We start from the raw sequence: 13553 nt of genomic DNA, 5'->3' as shown, positions 1-13553 counted from the left end.
GGGGCGGCACACCCACAGAGGGCCAGCGTGCCAGCCCCACAACGCAGCCACAAATGCAGGAGATGCGGAAGGAGGGCACAGGCCTGAGTGTCTGATAGGCCAGGAGAAACAATATTTTCCCAACCGAAATGATGTGCTCCAGATGTTTTTTATTGGTTCATCAAAGCACCAAAGAGCCCAACATCAGAATCTTCAGCGTTTACTTAATTGAATAAAGAGCCATTATAAATACTGTAACATTCAAAGCTTTAATTTTTTCTCCCATAATTTTTCTGAAGAAATAGCCTTATATCTTGGCATTTACTTTTTCAGTTTAAAAAGTAGAGGGAAAAAAATTTTAAAACATTAAAAGTAGAGAAAAAAAATGTTCTGTATGACAAAATTTTACTCATTCACGAATTACAAAATAGTTTCTAATATAGCATAAGGCTATCCGTAGTGTGTTACTATGATCCTGAGAGGACATATAAATATGTATTATTTGGGGGCTATACTCTACCTTACCTGCTAGTAAGTCTATGGTATTTGATTAATTTATTTTATGCTAAAATTTGCTTTCAGAATTCGACCTGCTAACTGTGTGGTTTCTGTCCTGTGTAAGCCATAACTGTCTACATATTCTGGCACAAATATTGGCTCTTGCTGCTTCTAAAATGTCCTTCAAAAAATATCAAGTGAGTTTCTCCAGCCTCAGATCTACAACAATCAATGAGCAAGGACTTGAGAGCCTCCTATCTTCTCAAATGAATGAGCCCATGGAAAGCAGGATTGTCACACTACAGCCATTGGAAAAAAGAACCACTGAGATAATAACATATTCTAAGCAGACAAAGTCTTTTATCTGGGGTTAATCAGACTGCAACAAAATGCACACAATTATGTAAGCTTATTGGTGAGTTAGAAGTTTCCAAAAATGTAGGCTAGGCTTCTTTTCTTATCTTTCCTTCTACTTATTTAATTTTTGTAAGATAGGTTTCTGAGAGGAAAGACAGCCTACACTCAGGACATCCATTGGACTTTATATTCCTAGGCACACACAGATGCAAATGACATTTACAAACATTTTTCAAAGAGTTTACAGTAATCATTAATGTATATATTCCCATAAATAATGGTTGGATGAAGACCAGAGGCCCTACATAGTATCCTAAACTGTGAGTAGTTGTTTTGAGGCGCCATCAAGTTGATTCAAAAAGACCAAGACCCCACAAACAGCCCAACAAAACATTGTCTGTCCCCACGCCATTGTCACAGCCATTGTTATGTTCGAGCCTAGTTGTTCCGGCCACCATGTCAATCCATCTTGTTGAGGGTCTTCCTCTTTTTGCGCTGACCTTTTTAGCAAGCATGAAGTCCTTCTCCAGAGACTGACTTCTCCTGAAAACAGGTCAAAGCAGGGGAGACAGAGGCACTTCATCCCCATTTCTAAGGAGCATTGTGGCAGTATTTCCCCCCCCCAATAGTAATATTGATATAACATTAACTTCCAGAGTTCAGTCGCTTTTAATGAGTTGTGTATACATGATCACAAGCAGATCGAGTGCTTTCTCCACTTCCCGTTTTCATTCCCTGCTCCCCAATTCCCCTCATCCTCTTGCCACATCCCCAATAGAACATTGAATCAGTTATTGTCTCTATGCATCCACTCCTTCTGTGTTCCATAAATTGGAAAATGTGGCCGAGGTGATGACAAAACAAAGCAAAACATTAGAAAAATAAAGCGTGAGAAAGAAAAGACCACCGACAATATTAAATGAAGTCAGACAGAAAATTTTTAAACCTGGAGCAAATTCAGGATGGGTCAAGAGGGGTCAACTCAACAGGTATCATATAATACCAGATTTCCATCCACCATCATCACATCTGAGGCAATTGAAGATGCCAGGGCTTGGGCAAGGACCACCTTAGTCTTCCTTGTGACACCCTTCTTTTTCCGCGCTCTAAATAGGTCTAGTGACAAAGACTTGCCCAATACAATATGTCACTGAATTCCTTGACTGCTGCTTCATGAGTACTGGCCGTGGAAGCAAAATATGTTGACTGATAGTTCACTCGTGTGTTGCTTAGTTTCTTCACGTGTAAAATGAAAGATTTCATGGACATGAGCAGGAGAACTCCACCAAAGCCAGAGCGCTCACAGACTATCTTCTGTTCCCATGATGGATGGTCTAAAATGATGGGAAAACCTACAGGCTGTCAGCTTTGTATTTTACTTAGTCTTCGAGGCTTACATATCCCTCCCAACACCCCAAATGCATATGGGCCTCATCAAAAAGCCCCATAATTCTTTCAGGCTGCCCTAATTTTGTAAATGTTCTCTAAATAGTTATTTCAATAGATTAAAATCAAATATTAAAAGTAATTTAGCCACTGTCTGATATGGTAGTCATATGAAAAAAATTAGCTATAGAAGAAATCAAATTCAAACCAGTGTGTGGTATGACGTGGATGAGATCCTGATAACATGGTTTGGGGGGAAAAAGAGAAGAAACCAAACTCTCAACACTTAGAAAACCAGAGGGATGCTTGCTCTTTGCGCTTTTAAAATTATCAAGGATTCCTGAGGGAGGGAGGAGGGAGAGAAGAGGGGGAGGGAGGAGGAGAAGCTGATACCAAGGGCTCAGTAGTAAGAAAATATTTTGAGAATGATGATGGCAATCAATGTACAAATGTGCTTGACACCATGGATGGATGGATTGTGATAAGAGTTTTATGAGCCCCCAATAAAATGATTTTTTTAAGGAGAGTAAAGGGACCCAAGTGCTCTTTCAGAGATAATATGTAAGGGGTGAGCCCTTCATGTTCATCTTGAGTTAAAGAGATGGTGAACGCTGCACCTGAAAAATACCAAGCTGCTCTTCCAAGGAGACCCTCCCCCAGGAACTCCCTGGGCTGCCCATCCTGGCCTTGCAGTGAGGACCGTGTGCTGGGGGTCGGGCCCACATTCAGAATAGAACGTGACCAGTGTAGGTGATGTGAAATAAATCCTCGGTGTGGTTCCTAGTTTTATTTTACATGTGTGTAGTACTGACAGCATGTCATTTTAAAGATCTACTGAGTTGGGTGAGGTAGGAAAAATTGCTGAAGTTTTGCTAGAATGAAGGAAGTAATTGTTAGTAAACATCGCCACTATTGACCAAAGCATTCATACACAAAATCTGTTCCCAGACCTCTGCAGTATTATACTGCGCTTTTCAGTAAATGGAGACATGTTAAACATAGGACACGATAAACATGCAAAACTCTCTTGCAGGTGTTCTTCAACAAGACATGCGACTTTCTCTAAGGTCCAATATAAACCAACGTCAGAAAAAGTGACATGCAAACATTATTTCTTAGCAAAAGACTCACTTTACAATTTATCATTTTGCCTAAATAGCAAGCTGTTAAAGATAGTTTCTCATTAGCATTCTCTTCACTAATACAAATGAACAACCTATCAGGAAACCTATAAAACATATTTTAAACTCTTATAAACTGTTTCAATCTATGTGTGCGTATATGTATCCATGCACATATGCATACCCTGTTTCCCAGAAAATAAGACAGTGTCTTATATTAATTTTTGCTCCCAACGATGCGCTAGGTCTTATTTTCAGGGGATGTCTTATTTTTCCATGAAGAAGAATAAATACGGTACACATTTATTGTTTATTGTTTTATTCAAAGAGACCTCGCACTTCCTGTCTGTTCTGGCTGCACTGTGGCCAACAGTGAGCTGCACAGTGGCGTCCGCCGATACATTCCAGAGTCCAGAGTTACGGTAGCTTTGGGGGCCTTATTTTTGGGGAGGTCTTCTTTTCAGGGGAATGCCTTATATTTCACGAGAGGCAAAATTGTAAGTAGGTCTTATTTTGGGGGGATCTTACTTTTGGGGAAACAGGGTGAGATAGTTTATTGAGCCAGCCTGGCTGATAAACACAGGTGGGATTGACTGAGGGATGGAGAGATGGATGGCTTGGTGAGCCTTGCCTTTCTTGTCTCTCGCTCTGTGATCATTGGACCAGTGTGCGGCTGCCTTGCTTGTTCCGTGCCTCAATTTAAAGGCTACACTGCCTGTGGGACGCCTAGCCTGTGGACTGTGTTGCTGTAAGTTGAGGTCCCTTTAAGACTTCTCTGGAGCTGGGGACTGGCGGTTGGTGACCTGTCTTGTGATTGGCTGCTGTGCTGACATAGCCTAGCTCTCTCTACAAATAGAGGAAGATCTGGCATCAGACAGAGACTTGAAGGACTGCTAGTCTCTCAACTTTCTCTCACAGACGTGAGTTGCACTAAGCCATTTATAGTGCTTTCTAATTTAACTGTTTATTTCTTGTATTGTATATTTATCTGTGTATGATTTAACAGTTCATTTCTCATTATATATCTAATTATCTTTATAAATAAATATATTATATTATCAGGAATTTGGTTTTCTCTCTCTAGAGAACCCTGTCTAGCACACAGGGTATGTACATGCATATGTTTAAATACATTTAAATGTTTATAAATATTGATTATTTAAATAATGCTCTGAATTTAATTCGCATTTATGCTCTATGATAGGATTATAATACAAACTTTTACTCCTTAGCTGATTAAAACCAAATATTTATCTTTCCAATAAAAGAATTGTTGCTATTGAAAGTGAGAAATATTACAGAGAAATCTTTCTTTGGGGAAAGAAATTATAATACCCCTGCCTCATCCTGAAGCACATGAGGACAGTAGAACTAGCCTGAGATGGTCTCTTCACCCATCCACAAACTTACCAATCGAACGCACTTGTTACCGCCTGACCAAGCACAGAGTGGAGACCATGCATGTTTAGAAAGCTTTATTTTCTCAACATACCCTTTTCCCATGGCTGTACCATGACTTTCCCTTGAGTTCTTCATAAAAGAGGATGGCTAAGCTAAAAGAAGCATGCTGAGTCAGTATGTGTATGTTTAATATAAAATAATGGCATTTTTAATTGCTAGGAAGTCATCAATGCCAATAACAAAGTAATGATTCTACCCATTTGTTCAAATATATAAGTGAATAACAAGGTGGGCAAAATAGCCGGATGATTTGACCATTTCCATGCCCCGGCACATTCTAAAATTGAGAGGGCCACTGGTCTTTACTGTGCTCAAGAAAGTACTTCCAACACTAAAGCTGAAAATGAAAATAACTATTAGTCAGATAGCAATGCTACAAACATATTTGTTGACCACTGAAAGTTAGCATTATTTTTTCTAACCAGCAACCTAAGAATAGCATTATTTTTTTAAGTTAGCATTATTATAAAGGGAACTAGTGAGGGGAGGAGATAATTAACTCATGATGATAAGAAACGTATTGAAAACATTGTCTTTCTAGAAACTAGGTCCTCCCTTACTTTCATCAGAGATGACTTCTCTACATTGTAAGTGACGCTCAGGCTGTGGGCATAGGAGGTCTGGGCCTGTGTCCATTGCCAGGCTTCCGGAGTCTTCTGAGGTAAGCGGGGCAATGAAAACAAAGTTTGAGGGTAAGAAATACCAATGTTTTCCTTCAAGTTCGCAACATTGAAGAAGGGTTCCTGGCAGCTTTCACAGAATCCTAAGCAGTATTTTTAAATAGGAGATTAAAACCATCCCTCCATTTAAGTCTCGCTCTAATGGAGGCATGTGCTGTAGGGCCCTACCCTTACCCTGCAGACTACTTTATAAGCCCTGAGTGCCTAGTCAGGGGCTCAGCCAGGGAGGATTCTAAAAATGTGTATTTTCTGAAGCCAATTACTCAGCTGGCATCCCTCAAGCCTTCGTCCTTTCCAGTTCTCTGTATCACGCAGACCCTCACCCTCCCGTCCTCCCCTGACGTCTGTTTTTATGTTTGTACTTGTGGCCTGTCTTTCTGGGTGTGATTTCCCCCCTGTCTGTATGCTGTGTGTACATGGGGATTTATCTCTGTGTGTGGATAGAAAACTCAGTCTGAAAATGCAACAAGCGACTAACTGTGAGATTCAGAATGTTCCTCAAGAGATCTTGACCATTGGCACTAAAACACTGATGTGAAGATGAATAACTGTCCTGAAGAAAGGATTGCAATTCAAGAACTTGCTTATCAGAACTGGAATCTGAAGCATTTTACCTCCACTCACCTCTCACCTTTATTATCATCTTGGCTTATACAATAGGCTGCTGTGGGCTCTGTGAATAAATAAATAGACAGAAGCCCTCTGGGGAAATGTTTGTGTGCACCTTTAGCTGGTGTCCTGCCGAGTTTTTAAAGCTGGAGGGGATCAACTAATTGAATAGTAAAGCATCTATATATTTTTAAATATATAATTCTAACAATCTGAAAGAATGCTTCATTTTCTACTTTAATGCTAAATTCATTCAACTCCCAGCTGATGGAAATCCCAAAGCCCATAGACTGTCTTTTTTTTTAAATATGTAGACTGTCTTCTACACTCACCTTTCTAGAGGTGAAGAAGACTTTAATAAGCAAGTAGTGTGTTATTCAATCACTGTTTTACAGAGCCATATAAACTCCTGAGATTTGAAGGTATGTAAATACGGAATTACTTGTTTGCCCCCAGGACACAATCAAATACAACTCAGACCCTGAAACTATGCAGCCCCTAGCCAGACTCACGTCAATGGAAATCAATGCTAATGGCTTTGGGTTTAAAGTGAGGAATCCATCTCTGATTCACACGTTACAAATCCCACCATCAAAAGGCGCTGCTAGAGTCTGAGCCATCAGCTGAGTGGCCTCGGCCAGCAGAGAGCTCTCTGTGAGTAGAAAGCCCAGCTTTCCTGTTTCCTCAGGAAATCTCATCGAGGAGAGGAGAGGACGGATGGGTGGCCTTCTCATGGAAATGTCCTCTTCCCTCACTTCTGGGTCTAGGGATTTTAAGATTAGATAATGATAGATAGATAGATAGATAGATAGATAGATAGATAGATAGATAGATAGATAGATAGATAGATAGAAACATACATATGCACATACACACAGATACATAGGTAGATGATAGATAATCAATAGATACATCGATAGATAGAGTATTTATTATTTTATTTTTTTTAATCATACAACTCTGATCACAATCCAAGATAGATGTAGTTAATGTGTAAACTTTGGCCGCATTGGTGTGCAGTTATTTCTACGGAAACCACACGTGGCCCTCGTTTTCCGAAAGTTCTGGTCTTCTCCGAGCTCGCTTTTCTAAGAAATGCCCTACAGGTCTCAATTTTTTTTCTTTTTTGCCCCCAGTGCAAAAGTGTTCAAGGAAGGACATCAACAAAATTTGCCAAAGAAAGTTCGCTTGGGGGGCGGGGGGCGAGGGGGAAGTTCGCCTGGGCTGCGGGAGAGCGCGAGCCGAACGCAGGCGCGCCCACCGCCAGCCTCCTGGGGGGCGGGGAACGCGGGGTCAGGGGCCCTGCGCGGAATCGAAGGGCCGGGCGGGCACACTAAGACTGGTCTGAACCAGTCCGGCGTGCCCGCTTTAAAGGCATGACTTTGGGGTGTTTATTGACTTTGGGGCTTCGCTTCGAGAGCAGGTCGGGTGAGCTGAACAAGATGACAGGCGGACTCGTGGAGAGTTCCGAAAGTGTGCTCCGCTGGCAAGCCGTGCCAACTTCCCTAGGTGCTCCCCGCACCTCGGTGGCCACCTGCTGTCTCCGACAGCGTTCTGGGGCTGGGGCTTGGCAAAGAACCCCACCCAAATCCGGCGCTCACCTGTTCTCCATGGAACTAGCCTTCTCCCTGGGGTCCAGGGGTCCGATCTGGGTCCCCAGGCTCTGCCAATTTGCGGTGGACCCTCTGAAGATCGCCACGCTGGGGCCTAGTCAAGAGTGGACCGAACTCAAAATGCAAGAACCTAGCTTTGAGGCAAAAGTGCATTCTTGGCCTCCTGGGAAGGTGGTTGGGGTTGTGTTGGAAGTAGCACTGATCCTAGGAGTGCTATTGGAGAGATTTGAAAGGTCACCTGAAGAAGAGATGACTTGTTTTCCTCTCTGCAGCTAGACTTTGAACTTAAACGCTTCCTCTCCTAGCCTCCAGCCTCGAGCCTGTGGTCTAGTACATACTGGGCTTCTCCGGAGCTAATGTAGGTCCCAGTGTGGAATTGTAGTGTCACCCTTAATATATCTAACACTATGCAAGAGTGTTCCCAATTGGCAGTGCACAAACACTCGTCACCATGTAGCTGCACACATGTATGCGCGTATAGAGAGCATGCCTTTGAAGCTTTATGCATTCTTGTCGCAAACAAGCCAATGAAACCATGTGACTGTATATCCCAGACAGACGAGTGGTAGGTGGTAGGTGAATGGACATTAGAACTGCATGACAGGTCCTTCCTTTCACCTGTAGCTGCCCTAAGTGGGGTCTAGGCACCCAAAACTCATTTCTTTCTTCCCCCGCCCACCCCCATCCCCACCCCACACACAGACTGGCTCATTTCAATACCTACCACTCAGAAGAAAAGGCCTGTCCAGACAGGACATGCAGCCCAGAGCCAACAGATGGAATTCCTCTTTTGCAGAAGATCATGGGGGCTGGGCGGGGTGGTGGGTGGTGGCAGGGAATTCCTTTTGAAGTTCTCTGGGGAAAGTTGAGTGGGAGATCCAGCTCCAGGAAATTAAACCTTAAATACCTTGGGTTCCAGGGAAGAGGGGGACCATCTGGATCTGAGGCTGCAAGCTTACCTGGTGGGCAAGGTTGCTGCAGAGCTCTGAGCTTGGGAAGTCCTAGGAGGTGCTCTCTCCCTGCCGGTCCCGCACCCCACCTGCCTTAAACCCTGCAGATCTGGTCGGCTTGGCAACACTTGTTCCGACTTAGAGATTCTGGGGGAAGTACAAATAGAATCAATTACTGTCACTTTATTATGTTTCAATTCCCAGGCTCCAAGAGTTTATTCAACAGTCTTTTCTAGGCACTATTCTGCCCCAAGAGATGCCCTGGTGGTACAGGGCTACGAGTTGGGAGACTAACACAAAGTTAGCAGTTCGAGTCCACCAGCTGCTGTGCTAGAGAAGCTGTGATTTTCCAATCCTGTAGAGAACTATAGGCCTGGAGACGCACGGGAGCAGCTCTGCTCTGTCCTGCAGGGTCGCCGGGAGTAGCTGACTGACGGCAGACCTTAGTTTTGTCTGTTCTGCAGCAAGATCAGGGTTTTGCCAAACACACCCACATACAGGATCTGTGACCTCTTGGAGCGGCGTGGATTTACAAAAAAACTTATTCATCTTGAGATTTGGGGGAAGAAGTTAGATAGAATCGGAACTCGACTTGCAATTAGAATGCCCAAGCGTAGACCTTCCCAGGTCCTGGCCAAAGCAACCTGGGTGGAGCGAATGCTATTCACTGGGTCCAGAACCCCTCTGCCACCTTTCAGGCGCTGGCGGCTGGCCGTGTTGCATAGGGTGTGCTCCTGCAGGGATTTGAAACTACACTCTAATGTCCACAGTAAAGTAGTGGGGAAATTTTGACCAATGTGCCTAATCGGTTTAACCCACAGTAGAAATGTTCCAACATTAGACTTGAATAAGTTTGGGTGTCGTGATTTGGGATGCTTGTTTGTTTAAATGATTGTGGAAACTTTGAAGTCCAAGGCCACCATCTGTGTCCTTTAAATCAACCATGTGTATTTGGGGAGACATGACAAATTGACTCAATAAAATAGTGTGTTTTCCCACCTCCCTTTCAACTCACAGAAGAGCATCCTGAGCAGGGTGGACCTGCCTTTGGAAAGTTGAGGATGCTCCCAATCTCTTTGGCCAGGTGAATGCCCACCCACTGTCTGCTACCTGAAGGGTTTGGATGACTCCCTAAGGAGTCAGTTGCCATCAGGTTTGCCCCAACCAAATGTCTCATCACACATAGACAAGGTCACCTGAATCTTGTTCTAGAAAAAAAGAGTTGTTAAAAAGTTTCTGCTCACTTTACTGACTGTATATCCTCTTAACTCTCAATGCCATGGGGTCAGTGCTGACTCATAGTGCCCCCCTATGGGTTTCCAAGACTGTAACTGTTTATAGCAGACTTTCTCAGTGCTGTTGGTTTCAAACTGCCTACCATGCAGCTCAGATCGCAGCCCAACCTGTCACCACACCACCAGGACTCCAGCCTGTCACTATGTAATCTTCCCACAAGATTTTGCACTGAATGGACCCACCCAAAAAAATAAATAATGCTGGATACATTTGTATTCCTCCTCAGTTGTCCAGAGGAGAGACTCCCAGGTTCACTCTGGGGTTTCCTTTAAAAGCGGACAGCTTTCCTGGTGTGGAAGCAGAAAGACATACTTCCTCGATGGTAGTTCATTGTTGCTTCTCCCTGTTCCACGACAAATGACACACACACACTACAGGGCCACTGCTAGAATGCTGGCAACGGATCCAGTCTTCGTGTCAACTAAACTTCGACAATTAAACTTCCATGCAGCTGCAGCAGGACCTCAAAGCTTCCACCTGCACCTGCCCATAAGGAATTGAGTAGCCTCTGCTCCTGAGAATGTTGGCTCTCCAGTCACTGTCTCCAGTTTCCTTGGCCCTGTTGTTTTAAAAAGAGGAAAAGTCGACAGCACAAGTTGTTCTCGAACTATGATAGAGAAGCTTCAGCGCATGAAATCTTTGAGTCAAAGGTTCTTGTTCGGTCACGGCCCAGGGTCTTGATCAACAGCAACATTGTCAAACCATTGTTAAGGTTTGGCATGATTTTTCCTTCCATTTTTCGAGGCATAGCTGTTGGCTAACTAATGTCGATCCTGAGAAGGAGCTATATCATATCATTCTCTCATGTCTGCTGGAGAAGAGAGTGGGATTTGAATGCCCTTGTTATTGATTGTCTAGAGCAAAGAAGCAAGTGGCTGATTATTTGCTCAGCGTCCCTCAGTCACTCTCTCAACTTGGTCACAACCGCAAATCTGCTTTGAAGGCATGGCGTTTTGAGGATAGAACCAAAGGCCTGTGCAGCTTGGGCTCAATCCAGGGCTTCTTGGGGCTCCCCACTACCGCCGCCCCCACCCCCTAGCCCCAGACAGCAGGACCAAAGCTTCAGGCTGTTCGGACCACTGAAGCCACGATCCCAGCTCAGTGTCTGATTCTGTCATGGGTGCTTGGGGTGGGTATGGGATCTGGTGGCAGCACGAGGTCTCATCTCCGGAGCCACCTTGCTAGCCCCACTCCCTCCACTCCAGCACCTGCTAGCTGCTTTGAAAGTCCCTGCTCAGCTCATCCCCTCCCGCCAAGGAGTTTCTGGTAAAAAAGTGACTTCACCCAGCAGGCCTGCTTCTTGCAAGTTGAAGGCGCCAGGCCGTGCCAGGAGAATCCAGGCTGGGCAAGACCAGCTTTCGGAATGGGAGCCTCGCCTTCCCGCTGCGCTCCCCACCCTTAGGGGACCGGGAACTTTGAGTCCCATCCTCCGGAGAAACGCTGCGCCAAGAGGAGCTTCCTAAGAAGCTGCTGAACCCTGGGGGCATTTCTGCTGGACCCCAGAGTGAGCCACCAAACCCAAGTCCTCCCCTCCCGGCCATGTCCCCTCCTCTGTCGCGTCGCGTCGCGGGACACACCAGCGTCCTCCAGATAGACCCGTGGGGACCAAAAATAAATCCCATTGAACAAGATCATCTCTGTTTTCAGTTTTATTTCCATTTCCAAACCTCCTGTTGTTTTGTCCCACACGGTGGTGATCACCTTCAGTTTCCACCCCACCCCTGGGTCTGGCCGCTTAGTCTAGAAGGGCCGCGCTGCCCTGGGAGCGACGGAGGAGACACCCAGCGACGGGGGTGTGCGCGCCCTTGGCGAACCAGCCGCGCCCTAGTCCCGCGGCCCTGCGGGACCTTGAAGCTGCCTCCGCCACAAAGGGGCCCCCGCGCAGCCGGGCGCAGCTTACTCAGTGGGGACCCGGGGCCACAAGCGGACCCTGCAGGCGCCAGGGATTCTCCCTGAGCGAGGGCTCTCTCCTCGGTCCGCAGCACCAGCCCCGCACCCAGGCAAGTTTGCGAACAGCTTAATGGACATCTAGACTATCTACTGCTGATGATGGTGGAGGATTTGGGGAAACTGAGGTGACTGCCAGCGGGGCAAAGGCCTGCGGCCTCGGGAGGAACTGCCTGCTGACGTCCAAGTCCAGGCTGCCTGGTGAAGGGTCCTTGCTTCTCTCCAGAGGAAGCGGAGTCTTCGGCTTGGGGAAAGGCGTCCTTTGAATTTCGCAGCACAGCCTAGGAAAGGGATGGAGCAGCCAAAGCGCGTAAGGACGATGGGCGGGGCGGGGGGTGGCGGCAGCAGCCCTGGTCAGGGCCGGGCCAGAGCATCATTTTGGGGGCACATGAAGACCTCATGGGCTACCAGGATGTTTCCTTCCATGCGCTTCTACGGATGCGTGTAGAACAGCCCCTGGATATTCCAACTTGACTTTAGGTTTATAAAAGAAAGGAAGCAATGGATCCTCGTGGCACCAATCAAAGAAGAATCAATCTTTTCAATATTTAAATTAGCCTCTTTCCTTGAAGGAACATGCAGCGAGCCTATCTTGCTGAGGGCTGTGTAAAAAACGTTTTGAGTTTTCTTTGTCTCTTCGATGTTGTGTGGATTCAGGCCTATCCCCTCCCCCCAAAGAGAGAGAGAGAAAGAGAGAGATGCCTCTCTGGACCAGCCGAGTTTCTCCCTCAGATATATCTCCGTCTTTGAGGCAGACCCTTGTAAGGAGCTGGACTCAGGGCGTCCAGCCCACCCTACCCTAACCACCCCCTGTGTGGTGCACACCTGGCCCAAAGGTCGTGCACCCCCTGCTTCAGAGCCTTTGCTATTGTAGCCCCAGGGGAATGTGGGAAAGCTGGAAGCCAAGCCCCCGTGACCCCACCTCCTTTCCTGTGATTTTAGGGGTTCCATTTCCCTTTGTGCCCCCGCCCCCAGCCCTTCTATGAGGAGGGCTGGGCTGACACCTCCGCAGAGAGCGGCAGGGGAGGACGGTTGGAAAACCCACTGGGGCAGAGAAAGCCAGTCTCCCGGTGTGCCCCACTTCACAATGATCACCACGACGGTCTAGTTCAGAAAAGATGAGCTCCTCCCTGGAAATGGAAGCAGAGAACTGACTAAAGAGGGGGAAAGTACTTTGTAGTCTGCGCCGCCATTCATCTTTCATTCAGAGACGCATCTATCCTCGGGGAGAGCGCCCTTTGATCTCTTTGATTTTATATATATATATATACCAGGTCTGTTATGGACTAAAATTCCTAGGTTTTCCATAGAAACATCTCCGTTTCTTCAGGATATTGATGTTTTCTTCTTCCTGGGGGTTATGATATGCTAAATCAGATTCAGAAAAAAGAAAAGACAATGCCAGCATTCATGGGCCTGGGTGGTGGGGGGTCTCTCTCCCCCTCCCTCTCTCTCTCTCATATTTATTCTCTTTTCCTCCTTCCCTCCCTCCCTCCTCTCTCTCTTTCCTCTTTCCGCCTCTCTCCCTCTCTCCCGACTTCCTCCTCTTTCCCTCCTCTACCTCATGTACCCCAGGGAACAGAAACAGGGTTGGGATTCTGGTCTCTCCAGGCCCTTTCCGGAAGCTTCAACTTTGGCGGCGGCGGCGGCAGCAGG

Source organism: Echinops telfairi, unplaced genomic scaffold (genome assembly GCF_000313985.2).
Source record: "Echinops telfairi isolate 266 unplaced genomic scaffold, ASM31398v2 ScPeMD7_4225;HRSCAF=4972, whole genome shotgun sequence".
NCBI classification, from domain to species: domain Eukaryota; kingdom Metazoa; phylum Chordata; class Mammalia; order Afrosoricida; family Tenrecidae; genus Echinops; species Echinops telfairi.
The sequence above is the reverse complement of the archived record's forward strand: the minus strand, read 5'-3'. Positions refer to the sequence as shown.